Source organism: Penaeus monodon, chromosome 13 (genome assembly GCF_015228065.2).
Source record: "Penaeus monodon isolate SGIC_2016 chromosome 13, NSTDA_Pmon_1, whole genome shotgun sequence".
NCBI lineage: Eukaryota > Metazoa > Arthropoda > Malacostraca > Decapoda > Penaeidae > Penaeus > Penaeus monodon.
This window is the reverse complement of record NC_051398.1, coordinates 1,569,145-1,596,644: the sequence shown is the minus strand read 5'-3', so window position 1 is coordinate 1,596,644 and position 27,500 is coordinate 1,569,145. Positions and strand designations below refer to the sequence as shown.

Here is a 27,500-nt window from a genome sequence, read left to right as displayed (position 1 = left end):
ATGTATGTTGTATGTATGTATGTGTTATATATATGTAGACACTCACACAAATAATACATATATATATATATTAATATATGTATAATATATTATATAATATATATCTATATTATATATATATTATATATAGTATGTAGTATGTTGTATGATGTATGATTTTGTAGTTGTGTAATTATTGTAACACTCACAAAAAAATAAAAATATATATATGTATATATATGTATATATAATTATAATATATAAATATATATATATATATATATATATATATGTGGTGTGTGCCCCGACTGTGTGTATACGCCAGTGAAGATTGTTACGAGATGTGTTATGGCTTCTCCAGTATTTTAGACTATTTCTCACATTTTTAATTTAATTTTGTTTTTATTATAAATTATTTTAAAGGAGAATAAAAATACTGAAATGTTAGTAATTTCGTATATAACTAACAAGAAAATACTGCCTCACGAAGATACAAAATCCTACTGCTCATTCTTTTGTACCCAGACGATTTTCCATGTTTATCATCCTCAATAGTTTGATCACCTACATAGAAATCGACAAATAAATCCCAAGATCATAAATTGGAGATGTCATGACTTCTTGCAGGACCAACATGAGGCATCTGCAAAAGAAGCGCCGTCTAATCTGCAAATAATAGTTGCAGAACTCATGGTGGAAGATGCAACGGACTCTGAACGTTGAGACTTGGAACAGATTCATATGAACGAACTGGTGCAGAAATTGTAGGAGGGCGACGTCGGGGGTGATGAGGATGTTGTCATCGGACCTGGTTCTACGGTAGGGAGCTGCCCACGTTGCGTAACACCGAAGTCTTTGTGAACCACCAGTGAATCCGTCCTGAAACTCTGTTTCAGGAAAGCGTTCGGGTGCATCATCTGCTTCAGCATCTTCTGTTGATCCAGCGGGAGCCCCGAGCGCAGGCTTTCATTCAGTCTTGGTTGATTTTCTTGCAGTATTGCCAGAAGATTTGCCTGGGCGTTCGTATCCACGTCTGCGGCGTGGAGGAGCAGGAAGGCACGTAGCCAACTACAGCACTAGGGGCGTGCGTTTCAAGATACCGTCCTAAGTGACGGCGTGCAGCTGCGGATGGTGTAGGACTGCTGAGAAAGCCCAGCTTCCTTTAAGAGCTCCTATCATGGCGACGTGAGCGAGCCACAATCACGCTGTTGAGAGTGACCCGTGAATTTTGCACTTCTTCTGTAAATTCCTGGTTGACGTGGGAATCCGACGGCGCGGGCTACGTGTCTGGTGGCCGGAATGACGCCCGTAGGGTCGAGGAAAAGCTTTGAAGGAGGGACAAGGGGTCGGGCTTGGAGATGGGGAGACTCTGCTTGAAGAATTAGAGGTCGCTCAAGTGCCGCTGCGGATCCTTCTCCAACTTCTGCTTGACGCTGCTTCAGTTCCCAGATTGTCCTTCCTGAAAGGCCTCACCTTCCTCTCCTCTTCCTCGATAGTGTTCCCATTCATAAGTCATTGATAAATTCCAACAGCGATACGACAAACATCATGGCGCCCTTGACATCAGCTATGGCTTGATGCCCTGTGAAAATGACATCGTACTGGTGTGGGAAGCGCCAGACCTAGCCCTGGTAACAGCGCAAGGGACGTCCTCACCACGGGGGATCAGCCTGAGCACCCACGAGGTTCGGTTCGACGTTCTGGAGGCCTTCCTTACTCACTTTCTCGATCTCCTCCACTATACTTGTCCCTTCGTGGCACTACCTGCATGGGGAGAATTAAGGACTTAATATGCCAAATTTTTCATGATAGCAAAGTGAGTGTACATTGAACTGAAAATACACATTAAACAGACATAAGTATTAAAACACCTAATTAAGAAACACCACTCAACAAAATTTATTACTCACACCAGTGCATTATACAAAAATTACCTTACATATACATACAAAGCACCTCACATCTACATCAACACATATATATGATATGAGTATAAATACCTATCTTTTTACAAAAAGCATCTCACCTTAAAGTCTTAGGACTACTATCATCTGGTCACAAAACACACGGTGCCATCTCCGTCGCTGGAGACCTATTCTTAGAGGTGGGTGCTTTCTGGAAAAAAAGAAAAGATAATCGCATCTCTTATCTAGCGAAAGCCTATTTTAGAAATACATATAAGAATGTTGAATTATAAAGTGATCCCCTATCTCGATATTCCCTCTCTCTCTCTCCGCTGACGCATAATGTATACGTGTACAACACACACACAAACACAAACACACACAAACAACACACACACACACACACACACACACAAAACACAAACACAACACCACCACAAACACACACACAAACACAAACACACACAAAATACACCACGATATATAAATACACACGCCCCCCAAAGCTAAAAGAACGATGCCCCAACCTCCTGAGTGGCTGAAGGGATAGCCTGACCTCCTCCTCCTTCAGAGCCTTCGTCGTGTTGATCGTCATCCCATAAACGACCTTCCTGGTGCCGTGCTCGTAGGCGACGTGGAAATGGTCGCTTCTCGGTCAGCAGGATTTCAGCCACTTGACGCTGTTGCTGTCATGCCCTTGAAAAGAAAGAGAGAGAAAATTTACTATGAAGGCATTTTGAGGGGTTAGTGTACGGTGTCTGTCCTAGGGATTAACGCTTGGCTAATATAAGGGCAGATATACAGGTAGCTAGATGTTCAAATGCATAAATAAATGAATGAATAAATAATAAACACACACGCACACACATATTACATAACATATACATATCATATACTTATATACATATATATATATATATATATGATATAATATATATATATAATTTATACATGTGTGTATATATATGTATAATATATATATATAATATATATATATTTAGATTATATATAATTATATATATATATACATACATTATAATACAACCTGTATAATATACATACATATATATATTATACATATAATATTATACACATTTATATATATATATGTATATACACACACGTGCGGTGTTATGTGTGCGCGCGCGTGCGTGCATGCGTGCGTGTGTGTGACGGTGGGTGTATGCGTACGTAGTATAAATAGGATAATATACATACATACATTTTTTTTTTTTTTTTTTTTTTTAAGTAGGTTCAATGTTTGAGCCCGCCGTGATCACCAGCATGATACTTGATTGTAGTTTCTGTTGTGATGCTCCTTGGAGTGAGTACGTGGTAGGTTCCCCAGTTCCTTTCCACGGAGAGTGCCGGTCGTGACCTTTTAGTAATCCTTATCCAATTTTTATCCGGCTTGGGACCAGCACGACTTTTGGGCTGGCTTGGCCACACAACGCATATATATTATATATGAGAGATAGAGATATATATATATTAGATGATAGATATATATATATATATATATATAGATAAATATACATATAGTAGATATAGATATATATAGAGCAGAGATATATATATAGATAATATATATATATAGAGAATATATAGATATTAGAGAGAGATATATTATTTATTAATATATATATATATTATTATATATTATATATATATTATATATATATATATTAGTAGTTATATATATATAGATATAATAGATATATAGGTATATATATATATAATAATATATATATATATGTGCGATGTGTGTTGGTTTATGTGTTTACATACACACACACACACAGACACACACACACACACACACAAACACACACACACACACACAACACATATATATATATACAAGAATATATATACATACATATATATATATATATATATATATACTATATATATATATTTGTATATATATACATAATATCTATATATATATATATATATATATATATATATATATATATATATATTATATATGACCATACATATTTATTCTTAAATATAATATATATATATATATATATATATATATATAATGAATATATATATTTATATATAATTATATATAATATATATACATCTGTAATATCAATATATATATATATATATATAGTATATCTATATATATATATATATTGTATATGCATATTTTACAACACACACACACACACCACACACAACACACACACACACACACACACACACACACAACACACACACACACACACAAACACACACACACACACACAACAACAGACGCACACACACACAGACCTTACACACACACAGACATACACACACACACATAGACGCACAGACACACCACAGACATGTGTGTGTGTGTGTGTGTGTGTGTATATGGTATGTATAGTGTATTTATACTAATATATATATATATATATTATATTATATATATGAATATATAATATACATACATACATATATATATATATATATCTATATATATACTATATATATATTATATATATATATATTATATTATATATAACAAATAATGTCAGTAATTTATAACTAAAACCTTATGTAAACAACTAGAAAAAAAAAATAAAACACACCTACATGTATACTACAAGATCCCTTTACTGTCTGCCACATCAAACGTATCAACTGCCCCTCTCACACCATACCTTGCCCTGGACTGTTGTTGAGGCTGACGCAATGCGTACCAAGTGGGCAAGGGTGGTATGCTAGGCGGGGACTGTTCGTTAAAACGGGGCGTCAATTGTTAAATAAGAGTTTCATAGTAAGCTTTATAGGTCGAGTTGATTGTGTGCTTGATAGTTCTATGCTTGCAAAACGGAGTTCGACATAAGCGGGCATGACGTAACTGTAAACAAGGGTAGTTAGAACGATTTCTTAAAATCTCAACATACATAGTCTGACAATAGTTTTGAAACATAATACTTCTGGTATGAGTAAGTATATCTAGACACGTGATGAGTTTTCGACATACAGACATAATATACGTATTATATACGATAAGAATAATCACCCTTTTCACTGAAAATTGTACAAGATAATATTTAGAATATCCTACGTCGTCTGGCATGAGGCCACACCTGAACGCGTTGTGTAAATTGAGTCGCATCACGTGGCCCAACAGTGGTGTGACGTTGCCACGTTGTGTTTTTGTCTATATTTACTTGGAGCAAAACCAACCTTATTTTGTCAAATAATAACAATTTCAATAAACTATATTACTGATAACTAGTTTTAGTCACGTATATACCGCTCCACAAGTAACACATTTATGGTATAAAATAAATTGATTTTACGAGGATGCTGCAGTCTTCGGTTCTGGTCCTTAGGAACGGTTTTTCACGAAAAGTCATTTAAATTTCTCTGACAAATTTAGAAACTCTAATAAAAAATACTCCTTGGATCTAGTATTGACGGAGAATGTGTCTATTTGACACAGCCCTCCCCTTCCACCTCAACCCCAAAAAAAAAAAAAAAGTCAGAAAGCTACTAATATGTGATAAGAAAAAAGCGACGTTACGACAGGAATATACAACATATAATGATTATATATATCACATATCTAATAATAGCTAGTTATAGCTTACATGAATTAGCTGATGCAACAAGTGAGGAGAAAAAGGCCATACAATTACGTGATCAAAAAGTTAAAGACCTGACATAAAAAAAGATCAATATATCACTTACTGATCACAGAGAAGTTATAGTGTAGACGAAGAGTGAATGAATGAGAATGATACCTTCACACCAATATGTACATACCACGAGAGTATTTTGTTTCGATTGCGTGCATCGGTCAGACGAAGGGGACGCCACTGACTCCCTGAAACCCGGTCAAATATCATTTCTTGTATGGTATGAAGATATTCATTCTCAATTCAATACCTTGTCACATTTGTCAACATCACTATAATGAATAGCGGTTCACAGAGAGTGACTTCAACAACAGTAATGTCTCAATTTATAATCACTCATAAGGAAATATTATAAATGGTTTGCAGTTAACTCCAAGTTACTGCAGAGCTTTCACAATTGATAAAGTGCCAACATTGCCACACGTGATTTTTCATACTGATGCAATGCTACTTATTTTTTGATATTTTACAATGTAAGGGTGCTCATGTCGCAGGTTTTTAAATTAATTTTTACAAATGTTATATATGACAAATATATTGTATGTATGTAATATTATAGAATGACATGAGGGATTGTATACAACATCTGCAATATTAATTCTAAAGGTTATTACTGTGCTAGACTTACTATTCGTATACAGTGGCCTTAAATGTAAATATTAGTACTAGTTCCGTGATCGCTTTGTAAAGCTAAGTGGCATATGAAGGCCAAGAGAGAGAGAAGATAAATTGACAGCAAAATGCAAAGATATTATACATACATTATACATACAACAACACACACACACACACACACACAAAACCAACACATCACCACACCACACACACACACACACACACACACACACCACACACACACACACATATAGATATATATATATAAATATATAGTATATATATATATATAGACACACTGACACACACACACACACACAAACAGCACACACACGCACACACACACACACGACCACCACACACACACACGCACACACAGCACACACACACACACACACCACAATCAACACACACACACAAACACACACACACACACAACACACCCACACATATTATAATATACCTAATTTATACTGACTATCTTATAGATATAATATATAATATATATATCATGCTGACTATACTATATATATACATATGATATATATACTATATCTACAAACTATATATATATCATATATATATCTATATATAAATATATATAGACATACAACACACACACAAACACACACACACACACATCACAGACACAAAACCACACACAAACATCACTCACACACACCACAACAAACACACAACACACACCCACACACACACACACACAACAAACCAACGACAACACACACACACACACACACACACACACACACACAAGAACGCAAGCACACAACACAACGCCACACACACACACATCACACACAACACCACACACACACACACACACACACACACACACACACACACATACTCACACACACACACAAGAACGTACATAGACTATACTCATAATATATAGATATCACATATAGATATATATAATCAATATAGATATATATTATAATATATATATATATTGTTATATATATATATATATTTATTTATATATATATAGAGATATATATACACATATACTATACATTATATATATTATATAATAATATATATATATATATATAGTATACCACTGATTGGATCATAATAACATATATAAGATATACTCATATATATATATATATATATAAGTATATTATATATATATATACATATAGATATAAGTATATATAGATCTAGTCATATCATCTCTATACACACATGTGATCATACACATAGTATATATATATAATATATATTATATATATATATATATATATAGGATAATATTATACATATAATATACCTATTTCTATGTCTATATATATAAATATTTATACATACATATACGTATATTATATCTATAATATATATATATATTATATATATATATTATATATATATAATATATATTATATATATATTTATGTATATCTATATATACAAATGTATATATATATATATATATATAGATATAATATATATATCATATATAATAGATATAGATGAGATATACTACTCTATATATATAATCATACAACACCATACAGATAAGCCATATACTATATATCTACGAGTAATAGTATTATATAGTATATATATAATAATATGAGATATAGAATCACTATACTATATATATGGCATAAATAATATCATATATATATGTATATAGATATAGATATTGATATATATATAATGTAATTATAATTATCTATATATATATATATATATAGATGTATCACACACACACACACAACACACACACACAACAGATATATATCTGTATATATACTATATAATATCGTATATGATATTATATACTATATATATATAATATTAATAATTATATATTATAGTGTACAAATAAATATATTATAGATTAAGCGGTACTATGAGATTACTATATATATACGTGTTACTACCTATACTATTATATCTATCTGATATACTATATATATATATATATATATTAATATATATTACATAAATACTATTATATATATATATGTATAGATCTATATATAGCATTATTACAAGATATAATAGTCAGTATATATGTAACGTAAACTAATTGTATATATAATATATAACTATTGATACTTATTATTATATTTCACTCGGAGAACGCCAGATGAGCATATATCGTATATATAGATTATGATACACTATAAATATACTTAGTAATATATATATACTATGATCCCTATATTATATATATATATAATATTGATTATATATGTATAATTATATATATATATGATATAAATACTATATTGATATATGTGAATAAATAAATATATATATAGATAAATATATATGAGGATATATATATATATATATATATATGTATATCATATATATAGATAGATAATATATATATGTACATAACTAGAGATACTATATATAACTATATATATATATAGATAGAGATATGTATACATATAAGAATATATATATATATATATATATATAGGGTATTCAGACAGAGATAATATAGATATATAGATAGAGTCGATATACCACAAGAATTATATTATAGTCACACACACCACATACTACATATTGTTCACACACACACACACACACACACCACACACACACACACACACACACACACACACACAATATAATATATATATATATATATATATATATATATTATAATATATATAAATATATATATATATATGTACATATAACATATATTATCAATTATACATAATATATATATATTAATATATATATATATACATATGTGTGTGCGGTTGTATGTGTGTGTGTGTGGCTCAGGTGGGGTGTTGTGTGCGTCTTGTGTGGTCTGTCCTTTTGTGTGTAAACATATATATATATATATATAAATATAAATATATATAGATATATCTATATATATATAATTATATATTTATTTATGTACATCTATATATATGTATATATATATATATAATTATATATATATACTAGATCATAAATTAGTGATAATATGTCGATATATTATATATCTACTATATATAACATAGTCTAATTCATATTAAAGCTAGTACCTACATAGAACTAATAGAATATTAAGTATATAGAGATGGGATAGGAGTATAAAGTATACTATACGAAACATATAACATATATATATATAGATATATATATATACCATGTTAATAGTATATATAATGCCATATATATAACTCGAGTAAGAATCTACATATAACATCATATAGCATAAGCACATAATACAATTAATAAATATATATATATTTAGTACATATATATATAATATACTATATATATACATTTATATAGTGATATACAATACTATAAAATATATATATACATTATATTTATGTATATATATATATATATGTATATATATATTATTTATTACATATATATATAACTATATTATGACTATAATATAATAATATATAGCTATTATACTAGATATTCTATCATATATCTTTCTATCATATCTATATATCTCTCTCTCTATATATAAATACGTATATAGTATATAGAGATATATATAGCTATATATATATACATATATATATACAGAAATATATATATATATATAATATCTGATAATATAAGTATAGAAATATACATATATATATACAGGAAATATATATATATATATATAATATATATATACATATATAATATATATATATAATTTAAATATATATTATATATATATATATATATCCCCTTACCGAGGGTCGGAACAATGTGTAAACCTAACTTGACGGGAAATAGAAGGTCGGCAACTCTAGTCAAGCAGGGAGCGCGCGCTCGTCGCTGCACGGGGCACGTTCATCACGCACACGCGAAAGTCAGCGCCGCACTCATACAGGTTGCGTTTGCGAGTAACCGAACGTGTAAAGATTTTTGTATTTTTTCTCAAGGAAACATGTCAAAGTTTGTAGACTCACTGGAATCTTTATTATATGTCCTTATGAACGAGATTTATTGATTCATACTATAGTATAAAGTCCAATTTACGTGTATAGTCACAAATGTATAGGGTTGTAAAGTCGATGAGTTTTTGTCTATGACGTGAGAGTGCGAAACATAGCGTAAAAACTTCAATTTTATGTTTATCAAAATTTATCATAAACAATGCATAAAATAGAATATGATATAGATCAATGATATACACATTGTACTTACTATAAAGATATCAAAGTTTGTCATTTTCAATTATCTTCACAGCCATGAAATGCATGAAAGCACGGTGTTAATTCCATTGTTACAATGCATAAATACATAGAAAACTAGGGACAATATTCCTTTATCCAAGCTTCAAGCATGAAATGCCTGAAAGCACGGTGTTTTTTCTTTTCAAATTATCCTTCACAGGCATGAACTGCCTGAAAGCCAACGGTGTTTTTTCTATTTTCCAATAAATAAATACACTAGAAACGTATGTAACATAAAATGTATTTCGACACTATTTACAAACTGTTGCCAGAACGACCTTCGGGCATGGATAGGCTCTGAAAACAGGGTGAGTTGGACAAAAAAGTGAGGCTGCGCGCAGCAACCCATGGCACATCACCCTGGTCTCTGTACCTGCGCCGGTGGTTCCTCCAGCAGAGCACACACCGACGCCACCGGACGGCGGCGCCATCAAGCGCCGGACATGTGTCAACTGGCACAGTGTGCCCATGCTGGGAAACTCCTCTCGTGGCGAGCCCTGATGGAGGATCCGACCGGAGGGAGCACGGGAACGCTGTAAATAGATGCAAGAAAAAAAGACTGCTAAGACAAAAAAGGACATGTAAAAAAACTGGAACATAACATTAGTCTTTATCAGAAATAAGAAAAAATAAAGGGTCAGATGCTTTACCTACCATGCGGCAGCAATCCTCGAACGAGTTCCTTTCGGAACTCAAACTGAGTAAGTCATACCGTCCGAGGGCCCCGGGGCAGATAGCACCCACCGCACGACGGTTGTCGTAGTCATATCCAATAGGTAGAAGAAAATCTTTCTTATACCATTGTGACGGGTCGTCCTCGTCGTTTGGATATGACTGCGCCAGCTGATCCGATGAGGTCGACGAAATATCTTTCATGCCGTTGTTGCGTAGTAGGCAACTGACCAACTCGCACACGCGCCTTGCGATCCATCTCCCACCCCTCGCGCGGTTGGAGCGGCAGGGTAAACGACCTTGCTGGTCGTGGGCATTCAAACGGGTAGGGGGGGGAAAAATAAGGGGGTAAAAAAAAGAGAAAAGCCTTCGTAACAGGACGCTGGTTCCACCACACGTGAAGGCAGATCTATTCATCACTCGGTCTTGCTGGACCGGAAGTCGCGATTTCCGTCCCCGCACTCGCCTGACTTACGAGTCACCGGAGGGCATGCCACGCCGGTGAGACGCACAGTCCAACTGCACTGGTCTTCCTGGCATGCAGGTAATTGGAAGAGAGTCGGGAGGTGTACCAGTTGTCGGCGGTATCAACCCTGAGTACCCCTTGTCGAATAGATCTGCTTTCCAGCAGGTCGGTGACGGCCTTCATGCTGGATGGAAATACGCCCGCGTCCTGCCCCCTGTAGATCTGGCACAGAGCCCGCCACGATATACCTGCCTCTGGACCGTCGGACGGGCAACAAAGCTTGTTAGACCTTCAGATCTCTACTAAGAGCCCTCTTGGACTCGAGATTGCAACCTGGAGGGCACGATACGTGTGACGCCCTGTCAGCGACTCCCAGGCCGCCACCTTCCACATTAAGCTCTCGTCGACACGCCGACGATTCTTAGTTCGGGACGAAGGCCGGATCGCTACGTACACGATTACCAAGTACAGTCAAACACAGGGCGCAGTTCCCAACGCTGTTCCTCCGCGGGATGCTCCCCTTCGGTATCAGCGAAGTGGGAGCGCGGGAGGTCGAGCAGGGCATCGATAGTGTCTTAGACAGAAAGCGGTCTCTGAGCTGGGTAATCGTAACTTGGCAGAACACCGCCCCGAAAGGAACCACTTGTCAAACGGGTCAAACTAGAGTCGACCACCATTCACAACTCTCGGTCCCTCCTTCGACGGTAAGACATCAGGAATCGTAAAGCCGACATGGAGCGACTTCCCGACCACCGTGTTTCCCAGCCACACCTTGTAAATATAGGGAATGAAGCCGGAGTGCGAGCAGGGTTCTGTAATCGAACATACCTGTGGTTGGCCAGAAAAAAAAGACATAACTGGTAAAATCAGGGGGTTTATCAAAAAAAAGACATGGAGAAATTACGTATTTTCAGTCAGAATATACAGAGAGATTGTTTTACTTACCGATTCGTCTCGGCATCCACGATGGTCTGAAACAACTCCTCTGGAACACCACGCGGTTGGAAAAACACAACACTCTAAATGGGTACGCACAACGAGCACACGGATAGCTATCTTTCAAGGGTGCCTCTTTCTACACACCTCACGGGGTCCCCTCGAAAGCAGTGACGCCTGATGTCCTAGTCTCCGAACGAAATTCCCCTCTACGACCAACAAAAGAGGGAGTTCCCCGGAGCATTACGCTCCCAATGTCGTCTGACGATTCTTGATGAGGGGCATCGTCGGAAGTCCATCCAAAGAGGTATCCACCAGCGGTACATAGGTCATAAATCTCCATCTGAGTCGTCGTCCACACCCGACCCTTACCCACCCTGGATATCGAAATCGGATCCTCCCATTCCGAGTCGTCACCGTCAAATCGAGATGGAGATTTCAACTTGACACTGTTAAAAAAAATACACGACTCATAAGGTAAACGTGAGTTCAATCTGTGGAAATAGTCTTGGTATGTCACAGAAACAAAGTCAAGGTTTTGATTTACAAGTCAAAAAAAAGGAAAAACTTACCCGAGAGATCGCTTGAGCCGCATCAAGGCATTCAGAGGACCTGGTGTATAATCTCTTCGTCCTGTACACATGACCTCACCAGTATAGAAGAGGATCCTAGAGGCTTCCGCAAGACGTTCGGATTCCCGACGTCGAGGCCTGAGAGGGGTCATCGCAACGTCGATGAAACGACGAGATCACCGAACAGCAGGGGAAATCCTTGGTTGCCGGCGCGCGGGCTTACAGAGACGGTTGTTTGACATTGTCGACAGGCAAAATTCTTCCATCCACGTGATTACCTTCCCTTCCTTGGAGATTTGCGAAGCTCTGGCTTGGCGCCGGGGCCTTATTCACTTATGGCCCAGGATACACTATCACCCCACTCCTGGGTCCGGCAGCCTTTTTATTGCGATGTGTTTTCAGAGGCAGGTAGCCAATCAGATTCGCCATGTCGGTCACGTGAGGTCACGTGAGGTAATTCGGGAAAACGTGGTAAACTATGGCTGAACTACTCTACTGGCAATCATTGTCACCCAAAAGATCTAGGAAAATCTACAACCGTTATAAACACACGCACAATGCGAGACACGTCTTCCACACGCATATCAATCAGCGACACCACGCAGACATGCAGAAGACAACCTACACACAACGCACCTGCTCTCTCTCTTCTACTCTCTCTCAAACACACACACCCCACACACACACACACACCACATGCTTCTCTACTCTATCTCCTCTCTCTCACACACACACACACACTACGATCACACACACACAAACACGCACGCACATGCTACTGACTCTCTCTCTCTTCGCTCTCATTCTCACACAGACACAAAGTACGCACGATGATAGAGGAGCATCGAACGTCATGGTAGAAACTTGCTGAGTGACTGTTGTAGGTTTCAGAGAAGAAAAAATAAGAGAACATACCAATAAAACATTTCAAAACCGGGATTCCTCGGTGACCGTCCTCGCCCCCGTCACCGCAGGAGTCCCTTTTACCCTCCTTTTACACAACGCTGCAAAACTATTTAGTGCCCTTGATTCAAATTACTGCCACACAAGCACTTACGTTCTTCCTTTTTCAAATAATAACTTGCACATGACCGTCCTCTCCCGATCACTTACGAGTCCTCTTACACACTTTACACACGCTCACAATATATCCCCTTTCACCTACTGCCACAACAACTTACTTCTTCCTTTTCAAATACTTACCTGCAATGACCGTGCCTCTACCCCGTCACCAACCGTACGAGCCATTGATCAACACTTTACACACGCTCACACATTTATCCCCTTTCACAATACTACACACAAAATACTTCTTACCCTTTTCATATCAAATACTTACGGCCAATGGACCATCCTATCCCCGTCACACCGTACGAGTCAATTTACACCCACACACACACTTATCACATACGGACACACAACTTCTTCTTCCTTTTTCAACCTACTTACTGAATGACCGATCAGCCTCTCTCCGTCACCGTGTATGAGTCCCTTACACACTTTACACAACCACACCTCACACCTTTTCACATGCTGCCACACAACTTACATTCTCCCTGTTCAAATGACTTACTGCAATGGACCGTGCCTCTAACCCTAGTCACCGTATACGAGTCCTTACACACTTACCACCACACTCACACCCTTTCACATGCTGCCACACAACTTACTTCCCCTTTTAAATACTTTACGCAATGGACCGCCTCTCCCGTCACTGTACGAACAAATTGCACGTGTTGTAGGCGTCCCCGTCGGGGGAAAGGTTAGATGTATTACACGATTTAGCACGCTAGAGGACGTACCATCGGGAGGGTCCACTAACTCACGCGTATAGGCGGAGCGGACCGCTTAGCAGAAAAACACGTCGAACAAAGCACAAACACGACAATAAAGATAAACAACGTATATCGAACTAAACAAATTCATACACATATATTTGTAATAAAGCATATTAAGCATATTAAACTTTTATATTATACAAAATAGCTCAAAAACATTATATCATACAGGGATAAAAATTGCGACGTGTATTTAGGCGTCCCCGTCGGGCTACGGGTATAGTTACGGACTAGTCACGCCAATAGGCGTGCACGGCGCTACCGATCTATGTACACACTAGTAATTATTTAACGCTATAATAATTATTTTTTCCGATTATACTCCAGTACAAATATAATAATGATAATATACAATTAATCCTACTAATAACAATATTATAACCATAGCATTATTGATTATCATATTATTATACTTATTATTATATTGTTTTATTACAGTTATAATATATTTTTGGCAATAATACTAAGAATTAAGATAAGAGTAATAGTTAATAATAATTAATAATAATAATACTAATATTAATAATAATAATAATAATAATAATAATAATAATAATAATAATCAAATGTTATCAAATTCTCTTTATTATCACTTTATCATCATTATTTGATTATGATTAATACAATTCTGGTATTATTATCATTATTCCCTAATATTGCCGAAATCAACAAAGAAATCGAAAAAAAAAAAAAAAACGTTAGTTTGGAGTATCCTCTCAAAAGGCTATATTTCGCTTCTAGATTTTGCGCTTTTCGAATTTTGGGAATGTTTATTGCATTTTACCTTTTTTTAAATATATGGAGAGAAATTCCTGTTATTATCATCATCATTATCATGATTATCATCATTATTATCGTTATCGATCATCATATCATCATTATCATCATCACTCATCATTATTGCAATTATTATCATCAATATTGCAATTGTTATCATTATTATTGCAATCATTGGAGTATAGTATATATTGTGCAATACTTACTAATAACCAAACAATAATAATAGTAATACACAAGTAAACGATTTTATAATAATTTATTTATATCATTCTCTTAATTAGTATCGTTTTACTGTAATTATTACTGTATAAGTAATTATTTTTGCAATTAACTACCAGTACAAATAATAATAAATGATAATAATGACAATAATATACTAATAACAATTTATAACCACTTAGCAGTATTATTATTTATTATTATTATACTTATATTATTATGTTATTATTACAGTTATAATATATTTTTGGCAATAATACTAATAATTAAGATAATAGTAATAAAATAATAAAATAATAAAAATAATAATAAAATAATAATATAATAATAAAAATATTCAATGTTATCAAAATTCTCTTTATTCGCACTTTATCATACATTATTGTTATGATTAATACAATTTGAGTAATTATGAATCATTATTACCTAATAATTGCCGAAATACCAAAGAAAATAAAAGGAAAACAAAAAAACGTCATTTTTGGAGTTTACTCTCAAAAGGCTATATTTCGCTAGATTTTGCCGCTATTCGACATTGGAATGTTTTTCTTTACCTTTTTATATTATATATGAGACAATTCCTGTTATATCATATCATTATCATGAATCATCATATTATCGTTATCATCATCATTATCATCATTATCATTATCATCATTATTGCAATTATTATCATCATTATTGCAATTATTATCATCATTATTGCAATTGTTATATTATTATTGCAATCATGTGAGTTATAGTATATATTTTTGCATATATAAAGAAACCACAACAATAATAATAGTAATAACAATAATAATAAACAACAATAAACGATGTTATAATAATTAATTTATATTATTATCTACTTAGTATCGTTATTACTGTAATTATACTGTTAAATAAATTCTTTTTGCAATTATACTCCAGTACAAATAATAAACTGATAATAATAAAATAATAATACTAATAACAATATTATACCCTAGCATTAGTATATTATTTATGCTTACCTTATTATTATTATTGGTTATTATTACAGTTGAGAATATATTTTTTGGCAATGAATACTAATAATTAGGATATAGTAATAATAATAATAATAATAATTAATAATAATAAGAATAATAATAATAAATAATAATAATAAAATAATAATAATAATAATAATAATAATAATATTCAAATGTTATCAAAATTCTCTTTATTCTCATTTTATCATCAGTATTGTTATGATTGTAATACAATTCTCGGTAATTATTATCTCATTATTACCCTAATATTGCCCGAAATCACAAAGAAATCGAAAAACGTCTTTTGGAGTATACTCTCAAAAGGCAATATTTCGGCGAGATTTTGCCGGCATTTTTCGACTTTTGGGAATGTTTTTCTTTACCTTTTTTATATATATATGGAGACAATTACTGTTATTATCATCATCACTATCCATGATTTCGATCATTATTATCGTTATCATCATCATATCATCATAGCACATTATCCCTATCATTATCATCATTATTGAATATTATCATCATCATTATTGCAATGTTATCATTATTTATTATTGCAATAATTGGAGGTATAGTCTAGAATTTGGCAATAATATACTAACCACAACACATAATAATAGTAATAACAAAATATATAACAATAATAACGATTTTATAATATATATTTATATTCATTATCTAATTAGCTCTGTTTATTCACTGCATTATTACTGCTATAATAATTATTGTTTTCAATATATAACTAGTAGCACAAATAATAATAATGATAATAATAACAAATAAATAATACTAATAACAATATTATAACCACTAGCATTATTATTATTATTATTATACTTTATTATTAATTAGTGTTATTATTACAGTTAGTATATATTTTTTGGCAATAATACTAATAATTAAGATAATAAGTAATAATATGGCATAATAATAATAATAATATAATAATAGTAATAATAATAAAATAATAATAATAATAATAATGAATAATAATAATAAATAATAATAATAATAATAATATTAATTAATAATAATATTAAAATGTATCAAAATTCTCTTTATTTCTCACTTTTATCATCTTCTGTGTTCATGATTATACAATCTGGTAATCTATTATCATTATTACCCTAATATTGCCGAAATCACAAAGGAAATCGAAAAAAAAAAAAAAACGTCAATTTGGGAGTATACTCTCAAAAGGTATATTTCGCTAGATTTGCCGCTTTTTCGACTTTTGGATGTTTTTCTTTACCTTTTTAATATTATATATGGAGACATTCTGTTATATCATCATCATTATCATGATATCATCATTATTATCGTGAATCCTCATCATTATCATCATTATAATCATCATTATCATCATTATTGCAATATTATCATCAGATTGCAATTGTTATCATTATTATTGCAATCATGGAGTATAGTATATATTTTTGCAATAAGACTAATAACCACAACAATAATAATAGTATAACCCAGAATAATAACAATAATAACGATTTATATAATGTATATTCATTATCTTAATAGTATCGTTAGAGTCATTTATTACACTCGTAATTATTACTGTTATGATAATCATTTTTGCAATTATACTACCAGTAACAAAATAATAATAAGTGAAATAATAATAACAATAATAGAATGTCCACTAATAACATAGATTATAACCGCTAGACATTATATTATTAACTATTCATACTTATTATTTCATTATTGTTATTATTACAGTGATAATATATTTTTGCAATAATACGAATATAATGGAAGATAAATAGTAAATACTAATCATAAATAATATAAATAATAATAAATAATACATGTAATACAGTAATAATAATAAGTAATAATTAGATACTTAATAATAATAATCAAAGTTATCAAAATTCTATTTATTCCACTTTTATTCATCATCTATGTAGATTAATACAATCTGGTAATAATTCTCATATTACCCCTAAAAAATTCCGAATCACCAAAGAAAGAAATCGAAAAAACGTCATTTTGGAGTATACACTAGAAGGCTATATTTCGCTAGATTTGAGCGCGTTTTCGACTTTTGGGAATGTTTTTTCTGTTACCATGATAGTCTTGATAGTTATGCTAAATATGAGAGTAATTCCTGTGTATTATCATCATTAAGTCTATCCATGATTTATCATCAGAGTAATCGTTATCATCATTATCATAACAAAATTAAGATCAATGACAAGTCACTTATCCAAAATTTAAATGTATGTGCAATTATTATCCTCAAATTATTCAATTGTTAATCATATATTATTGCAATCATTTTGGGGGAAGGGGCTAACGTGAAAGCTAGAGATATATATTTTTTGCATGAAATACTAATAACCACAAACAATAATAAATTAGTGTAATAACACAATAATTGATAACCAAATAAATAACGATTTTTATAAAATTATTATATAGTCATGTATCTTAATTAGCTATCGAGTTATAGAGTACTCGATCAATTATCTACGTGTATAATAATTATTTGTTGCAAATTTATACTACCAGTTACAAATATATAATAATGATAATAATATACAATAAATACATACTACGAACAATATTATAACCACTAGCATTAGTAATATTATTGATTATGCCATACGTATTATTATTATTGTTATATACTACAGTCGATAATAATACTGTTTGATTTCGGCTCCAATAATAATCTAATATATAAGATAATAGTAATACAAATCATAATAATAATAATTAATAATAATAATAATAAAATAATAATATTCAAAATGTTATGCAAAATTCTCTTATTGTCTCACACTTTTATCATCATTATGTACTGAATGATGTGTATGATACAAATTCGGGGTAAGTATTGTTCATATTACCCTATAATTGCCACGAAATCACGCCAAAACGGAAATTGAAAAAACGTCATTTTGGAGTGTATACTCTCAAAAGGCTAATTTTCAGACTAGATTATTTGCCGCTTTTCGACCCATTTGAGACATGTTGCTTCTTTTACCATTTTTATAGTTATATGTATGGAGACAAATTCCTGTTATTATCATGTACATTCATTATCTATGATTATCATCATATTATCGTTGATCAATCATACATTAATCCATCATTCCCTTAGGCGAAGCCCATGACATTTATTTCAATTATTACCATCATTATTGCAATTGTTATCATTATATTGCAATCATGGAGAGTGTATAGTTATATATTTTTTGTGCAATAATACTAATAACCACAACAATAATAGTAGTAATAACAATAATAACGTATTATTTCATAATAATTATTTATGTCATTATCTAATAAGTATCGTTATTACTGTTAATATTAACTCGTGTCTCCCTCGTCGCATAGGAATAATTATTTTTGCAATTATACTACCAGTACAAAATAATAATATAATGAATCGATTAATATAACAATAATACTGACTACTAACAATAGTATACACCCATAGAGCATTATTGATATATTATCATTCTAATCAATAGTTATATTATTGTTATTATTACAGTTAGAGGATATATGGGTTAGTCGGCAATAATATACGCAAATAAACTAAGGAGAATAGGAATGAATAATAATAAAATAATAATAACCAATAATAATAATAATAATAATAATAAAAAACTAATAATAATTAACTCATAATAACTGCATATTCCAACAAATGTTATCAAATAATTCTTTTTATTCTTCACATTTATCATCATATTTGGGTTATGTTATCAGATTAAACACAATTCGGTTAATTATTATCATTATTACCCTAATAATTGCCGAACATCAACCAAAGAAATCGAAATAAAAGGTCTCATTTGAGTATAACCATCAAAAGGTATAATTTCGATAGATTTTGCCGCTTTTTCGACTTTTGGGGAATGTTTTCTAATTTTACCCGATTTAATAATATAAATGAGAGACAATTCCTGCTTATTACATCCTCATTATCATGATATTCATCATTATTATCGTATCATCATGATTATCATCATTATATTATCATATCATCAATCATTGCATTATTACAATCAAACACATCTGATTGCACACAATTGTTATCATTATTATTGCAATCATTGGAAGTTATAGTACGTATATTTTTGCAATATAATACGAATAACCACAACAATTAATAATATAGTAATAAACAATAATAATAAAAGATTAGACGAAAATTTATAATAAAGTCCTATACTTTATATCATTATCTTAATTAGTGTCGTTAGTACCCTGCAATTATTACTTTTATAATAATCATTTTCGCAATTATATACAGTACAAATAAAATGAATGTAATAATAACAAAAATAATACTTAATAACAATATGATAAACCCGTACTTAGCATTAATTATATTATATTATGAATACTATTCTTCATTACTTGTTATTATTACAGTTATAATATTCTTTTTGGCAATAATACTAAGACATTTAGTAATATTGGTAATAATAATAAAAATAGTGATGATGGTATAATAATAATAATAATAATAATAATAATAATAAGAATATTCAAAATGTTATCAAAATTCTCTTATCTCACTTTTATCATCATTATTGTTATGATTAATACAATTCTGGTAATAATATATGCAATTAGTACCCTAATAATTGCCGCAATCAACCAAAGAGAAATCCGAAAAAAAAATCGTCATTTTGGAGTATACACTCAGAAGGCTATATTTCGATAGATTTTGCCGCTTTTTCGACATTTGGGAATGTTTTTCTTTCACCTTTTTTATATTATATATGGAGATAATTCCTGTTATTATCATCATCATTATCATGATTATCATCATTATTATCGTTATCATCATTATCATCATTATCATCATTATCATCATCATTATCATCATTATTGCAATTATTATCATCATTATTGCAATTGTTATCATTATTATTATAATCATTGGAGTTATAGTATATATTTTTGCAATAATACTAATGATCAAAACAATAATAATAGTAATAACAATAATAATAACAATAATAACGATTTTATAATAATTATTTATATCATTATCTTAATTAGTAACGTTATTACTGTAATTATTCCTGTTATAATAATTATTTTTGCAATTATACTACCGTACAAATAATAAGAATGATAATAATAACAATAATAATACAAAAAAAACAATATTATAAACCACTAGCATTATTATATTATTATTATTATATTATTATTATTATTATTGTCATTATTAACAGTTATAATAATTTTTGGCAATAATACTAATAATTAGATATTGTAATAATACTAATAATAATAATAATAATAATAATAATTAATAATAATATAATAATAATAATAATCATACTAATAATAGTAATATTAAATTCAAAATGTTATCAAAAATTCTCGTATTTTCACTTTTTCATCATTATTGTATGATTAATACAATTCTGGTAAGTATATCATTATTACCCTAAATTAATTGCCGAAATCACAAAGAAATCGAAAAAAAACGTCATTTGGAGTATACTCTCAACGGCTTATTATTTCGCTAGATTTTGCCGCTTTTTCGACTTTGGGAATGTTTTTTTTTACCTTTTTTATATTATATATGGAGACAATTCCTGTTTTATCATCATCATCTATTACATGATTATCATCAGTATTATAGTATCATCATCATTATCATCATTATCCTCATATCTCATCATTTATCATCAGTATTGCAAGTATTATTCATAATATTGCAATTGTTATCATTTATTATTGCAATCATTGGGAGTTATAGTATATATTTTGCAATAATACTAATAACCACAACAAAATAATAGTAATAACAATAATAATACCAATAATAACGATTTCTATAATTATTTATATCATTCTCTTAATTAGTCTCGTTTTTATTTACTGTAATTATTACGTTCTAATAATTATTTTTGCATTATACTACCAGTACAAATAATAATAATGATAAGAATAACAATAATAATAAATACACAAAATATTATAACCACTAGCATTATTATTATTATTATTCATACTTATTATTATTCTGTTACTATTACAGTTATAATATATTTTTTGGCAATAATACTAATAATAAGATAATAGTAATAATAATAATAATGATAAAATAATAAAAAAATAAAATAATAATGCTAATAATAATAATAATATTCAAATGTTATCAAAAATCTCTTATTCTCACTTTTATCATCCCCAAATTTATGTTATGATTAATACAATTCTGGTAATATCTCATTATACCCAATAATTGCCGAAATCACCAAAGAATTGAAAAAAAACGTCCTTTTGGAGTATACTCTCAACAGGCTAGATGTCGCCTAATTTTGCCGCTTTTCGAAATTTGGGAATGTTTTTCTTTGACCTTTTTTATATTATAATGGAGACAATCCTGTCTATTATCCTCATCATTATCATGATTATCATCATTATATCGTTATTCATCATCATTATAATCATTATCATCATTATCATTATCATAATATGCAATTATTATCACATTATTGCAATTGTATCATGATTATTGCAATCATTGGAGTTATTTAGATATATTTTTGCAATAATACTAATAACCAAAACAATAATAATAGTGATAACACATAATAATAAACAATAATAACGATTTTTATAAGAATATTTTATATCAGTATCTTAATTAGTATCGTATTACTGTCATTATTACTGTTATAATAATTATTTTTGCATTTATACTACCAGTTACAAAATAATACTAATAATATAATAATAACAATAATAAGACTAATAAACAATATTATAACCACTAGCATTATTATTATTAGTATTATCTTCTTATTAGTATTAGTTATTATTACAGTATAATATATTTTTGGCAATAATACAAATAATTAAGATAAAGTAATAATAATAATAATAATAAATAATAATAATAATAACTATATACTAATAATAATAAATAAGAATAATAATACTCAAATAATAATAATAATAATATTCAAATGTATCAAAATTCTATTTATTCTCACTTTATCATCAATTATGTTATGATTAATACAATTTTGGTAATTCTTACCATTATTACCATATATTGCCGAATCACCAAAGAAATCGAAAAAACGTATTTTGAGAGTATACTCTCAAAAGGCTATATATGTTTCGCTAGATTTTTACCGCTTTTTAGCCTTTGGGAATGTTTTCTCTTTACCGGTTGATATTTATATATGGAGACAATTCCTGTATTATCATCATTCATTAGCATGATTATCATTATTATGATCGTAGCATGCATCATTATATCATTATCATCATTATCATCATCATTATCATCATTATTGCAATTATTATCATCAGTTATTGCAATGTTATCATATTATTGCAATCAGTGGAGTTATAGATATATTTTTGCAATAATACTAATAACCCACAACAATATTAATAGTAATAAAATAATAATAACAATAATAACGATTTTATAATACTTATTTATATTCCAACATCTTAATTAGTATCGATAATTACTGTAAGTATATTGTTATAGTAATTATTTTGCGATTATACAAAGTTACAACTAATAATACTCATAATAATAATAATAATAACAATGCTAATACTAATAACGCTATATAACCATAGAATTATTATTATTATAGTATAATTAATATTATATGGTATTATTACAGTTATAATATATTTTTGGCAATAATATAATAAATTAAGAAATAGTAATAATAATAATAATAAGAAATAATAATAATAATAATAAATAAAATATTCAATGTATCAAAATTCTCTATCTCACTTTTATCATCATTATTGTTTTTTATGATTAATAACAGCTCTGCGTAAGTATTATCATTTATTAACCTAATAATGCCAGAAATCACCAAAGAAATCGAAAAAAAAACGTCATTTTGGGAGAATTACTCTCAATAAGGCTATATTTCGCAGATTTTGCCTTTTTTCGACTTTTGGGATGTTTTTATTTACCTTTTTATATTTATTATGGAGACAATTCCTGTTATTATCATTCATTATCATGATTTATCAGAATCATTATCATCATTATTGCCAATTAATTTATATCATTATTGCAATTGTTATTATTGTTATGCAATCATGGGTTATAGTATATATTTTTTCAATTGCTACTAATATCCCACAACAAAAATAATAGTATAACAATAATAATAACAATAATAACGATTTTATAATAATATTTTATATCATTATCTAATTAGTATCGTCATTACTGTAATTATTCACGTAATAATAATCATTTTTGCAATATACTACAGTACAAAAAAAATAAGATAATAAAACAATAATAAACAAATAACAATATATAACCAACTAGCATGATTATTATTATATTATATACTTATTATATTATTGTTATTATTACAGTTATAATATATTTTTTGGCAATAATACTAATAATGAAGATAATAGTAATAATTAATAATAATAATAATAAAAATAATACTAATATAATAATAAGAATAATAATAATAATAATAATAATGATAATATTCAAATGTTATCAAAATTCTCTTTCTTCTCACTTTTATCATCATTATGTATGATGAATACAAATTGGTAATTATTATCATTATTCCCTAATAAATTGTCGAAATCACCAAAGAAATCGAAAAAAAGTCATTTTGGAGTTTCTCTCAAAAGGCTATATTTCGCAAGATTGCCGCTTTTTTTGACTTCGGGAATGTTTTCTTTTACCTTTTTATATTATATATGGAGAACCATTCCTGTTATTATCATCATCATTATCATGAATTATCATCATTATTATCGTTATCATCATCATTATCATCATTCATCATCAATTACATCATCATTATCATCATTATTGCAATTTATTCATCATTATTTGCCAAATGTGTTATCTTTTAAAAATTATTGCCAATCATTGGAAAGTTCATAGTATATATTTTTGCAATAATACCAATAACCACAACAATAATAATAGTAATAACAATAATAATAACAATATAACGATTTATAATAATTATTTATATCATTTTTCTCTAATTAGTATCGTTATTACTTTAATATTACTTTATAATAATATTTTGCAATTATACTACCAGTACAAACTGAATTAATAATGAGAATAATAACATAATAATACTATAACAAATATTATAACCATAGATTTACATTCTTATTATTATTAATTATTAGTATTCTGGGTATTATTACAGTTATAATATATTATTTTGGCAATAATACTAATAATTAAGATCAACTAGTAATAATAATTAATAATTAATAATAATTCATAATCATATGATAAAATAATAAAATAATAATAATAATAATAATAATAATATTCAAAATGTTATCAAAATTCTTTTTATTCTCCACTTATGTTATGATTAATACATTATGGTAATTATTATCATTATTACCATAATATTTATGCCGAAATCACCAAAGAAAAATCGAAAAAAAAAAGTCATTTTAGAGTATTACTCTCAAAAGGCTAATTTCGTTAGATTTTGCGGCTTTTTCGGACTTTTGGGAAATGTTTTCTTTTACCTTTGGTATATTATTATATTGGAGGACAATTCCTGTTATTATCATAATCATTATAAGCGATTATCATCCATATTTCGTATCATATTCAGATCATCATTATCATCATCATTATCATCATATTGCAATTTTATCATCATTATTGCATTATTATAAATCATTTTGCAATTGTTATCATTATTATTGCAATCATTGGAGTATAGTATAATTTTGCAATAATACTAATAACCACAACAATAATAATAGTAATAACAATAATAATAACAATAATAACGATTTTATAATATTATTTATATCATTATCTTAATTAGTATCGTTATTACTGTAATTATTACTGCTATAATAATTGTTTTTGCAATTATACTACCAGTACAAATAATAATAATGATAATAATAAACAAATAATAATATAATAACAATATATAACCACAGCATTATTATTATTATATTATTATTATTATTGTTATTATTACAGTTATAATATATTTTTGGCAATAATACTAATAATTAAGATAATAGTAATAATAACAATAATAATAATAATAATAATCATCATCATAATAATAATAATAATAATAATATTCAAATGTTATCAAAAATTCTCTTTATTCTCACTTTTATCATCATTATTGTTATGATTAATACAATTCTGGTAATTCTTATCATTATTACCCTAACAATTGCCGAAATCACCAAAAAAATCGAAAAAAACGTCATTTTGGACTATACTCTCAAAAGGCTATATTTCGCTAGATTTTGCCGCTTTTCGACTTTTGGGAATGTTTTTCTTTTACCTTTTTATATTATATATGGAGAATGTTCCTGTTATTATCATCATCATTATCATGATTATCATCATTATTATCGTTATTATCATCATTATCACATTATTATTATTATCATCATCATTATCATCATTATTGCAATTATTATCATCATTATGCAATTGTTATCATTATTATTGCAATCATTGGAGTTATAGTATATATTTTTGCAATAATACTAATAACCACAACAATAATAATAGTAATAACAATAATAATAACAATAATAACGATTTAAATAGTTATTTAATCATTATCTAATTAGTACGATTACTGTAATTATTACTTATAATAATTTTTTTTGCAATTTTTTATCCGTAAATAATAAAAATGAAATAATAACA

General features: G+C 29.4%; 1 protein-coding gene across 1 annotated transcript in view; it reads right to left on the bottom strand.

Moving 5' to 3' along the window:
• The window catches only part of LOC119580009, a 35,151-nt gene that overhangs the window by 7,300 nt on the left and 351 nt on the right, over positions 1–27,500 (bottom strand). The gene's annotated exons all lie outside the window — the stretch shown is intronic.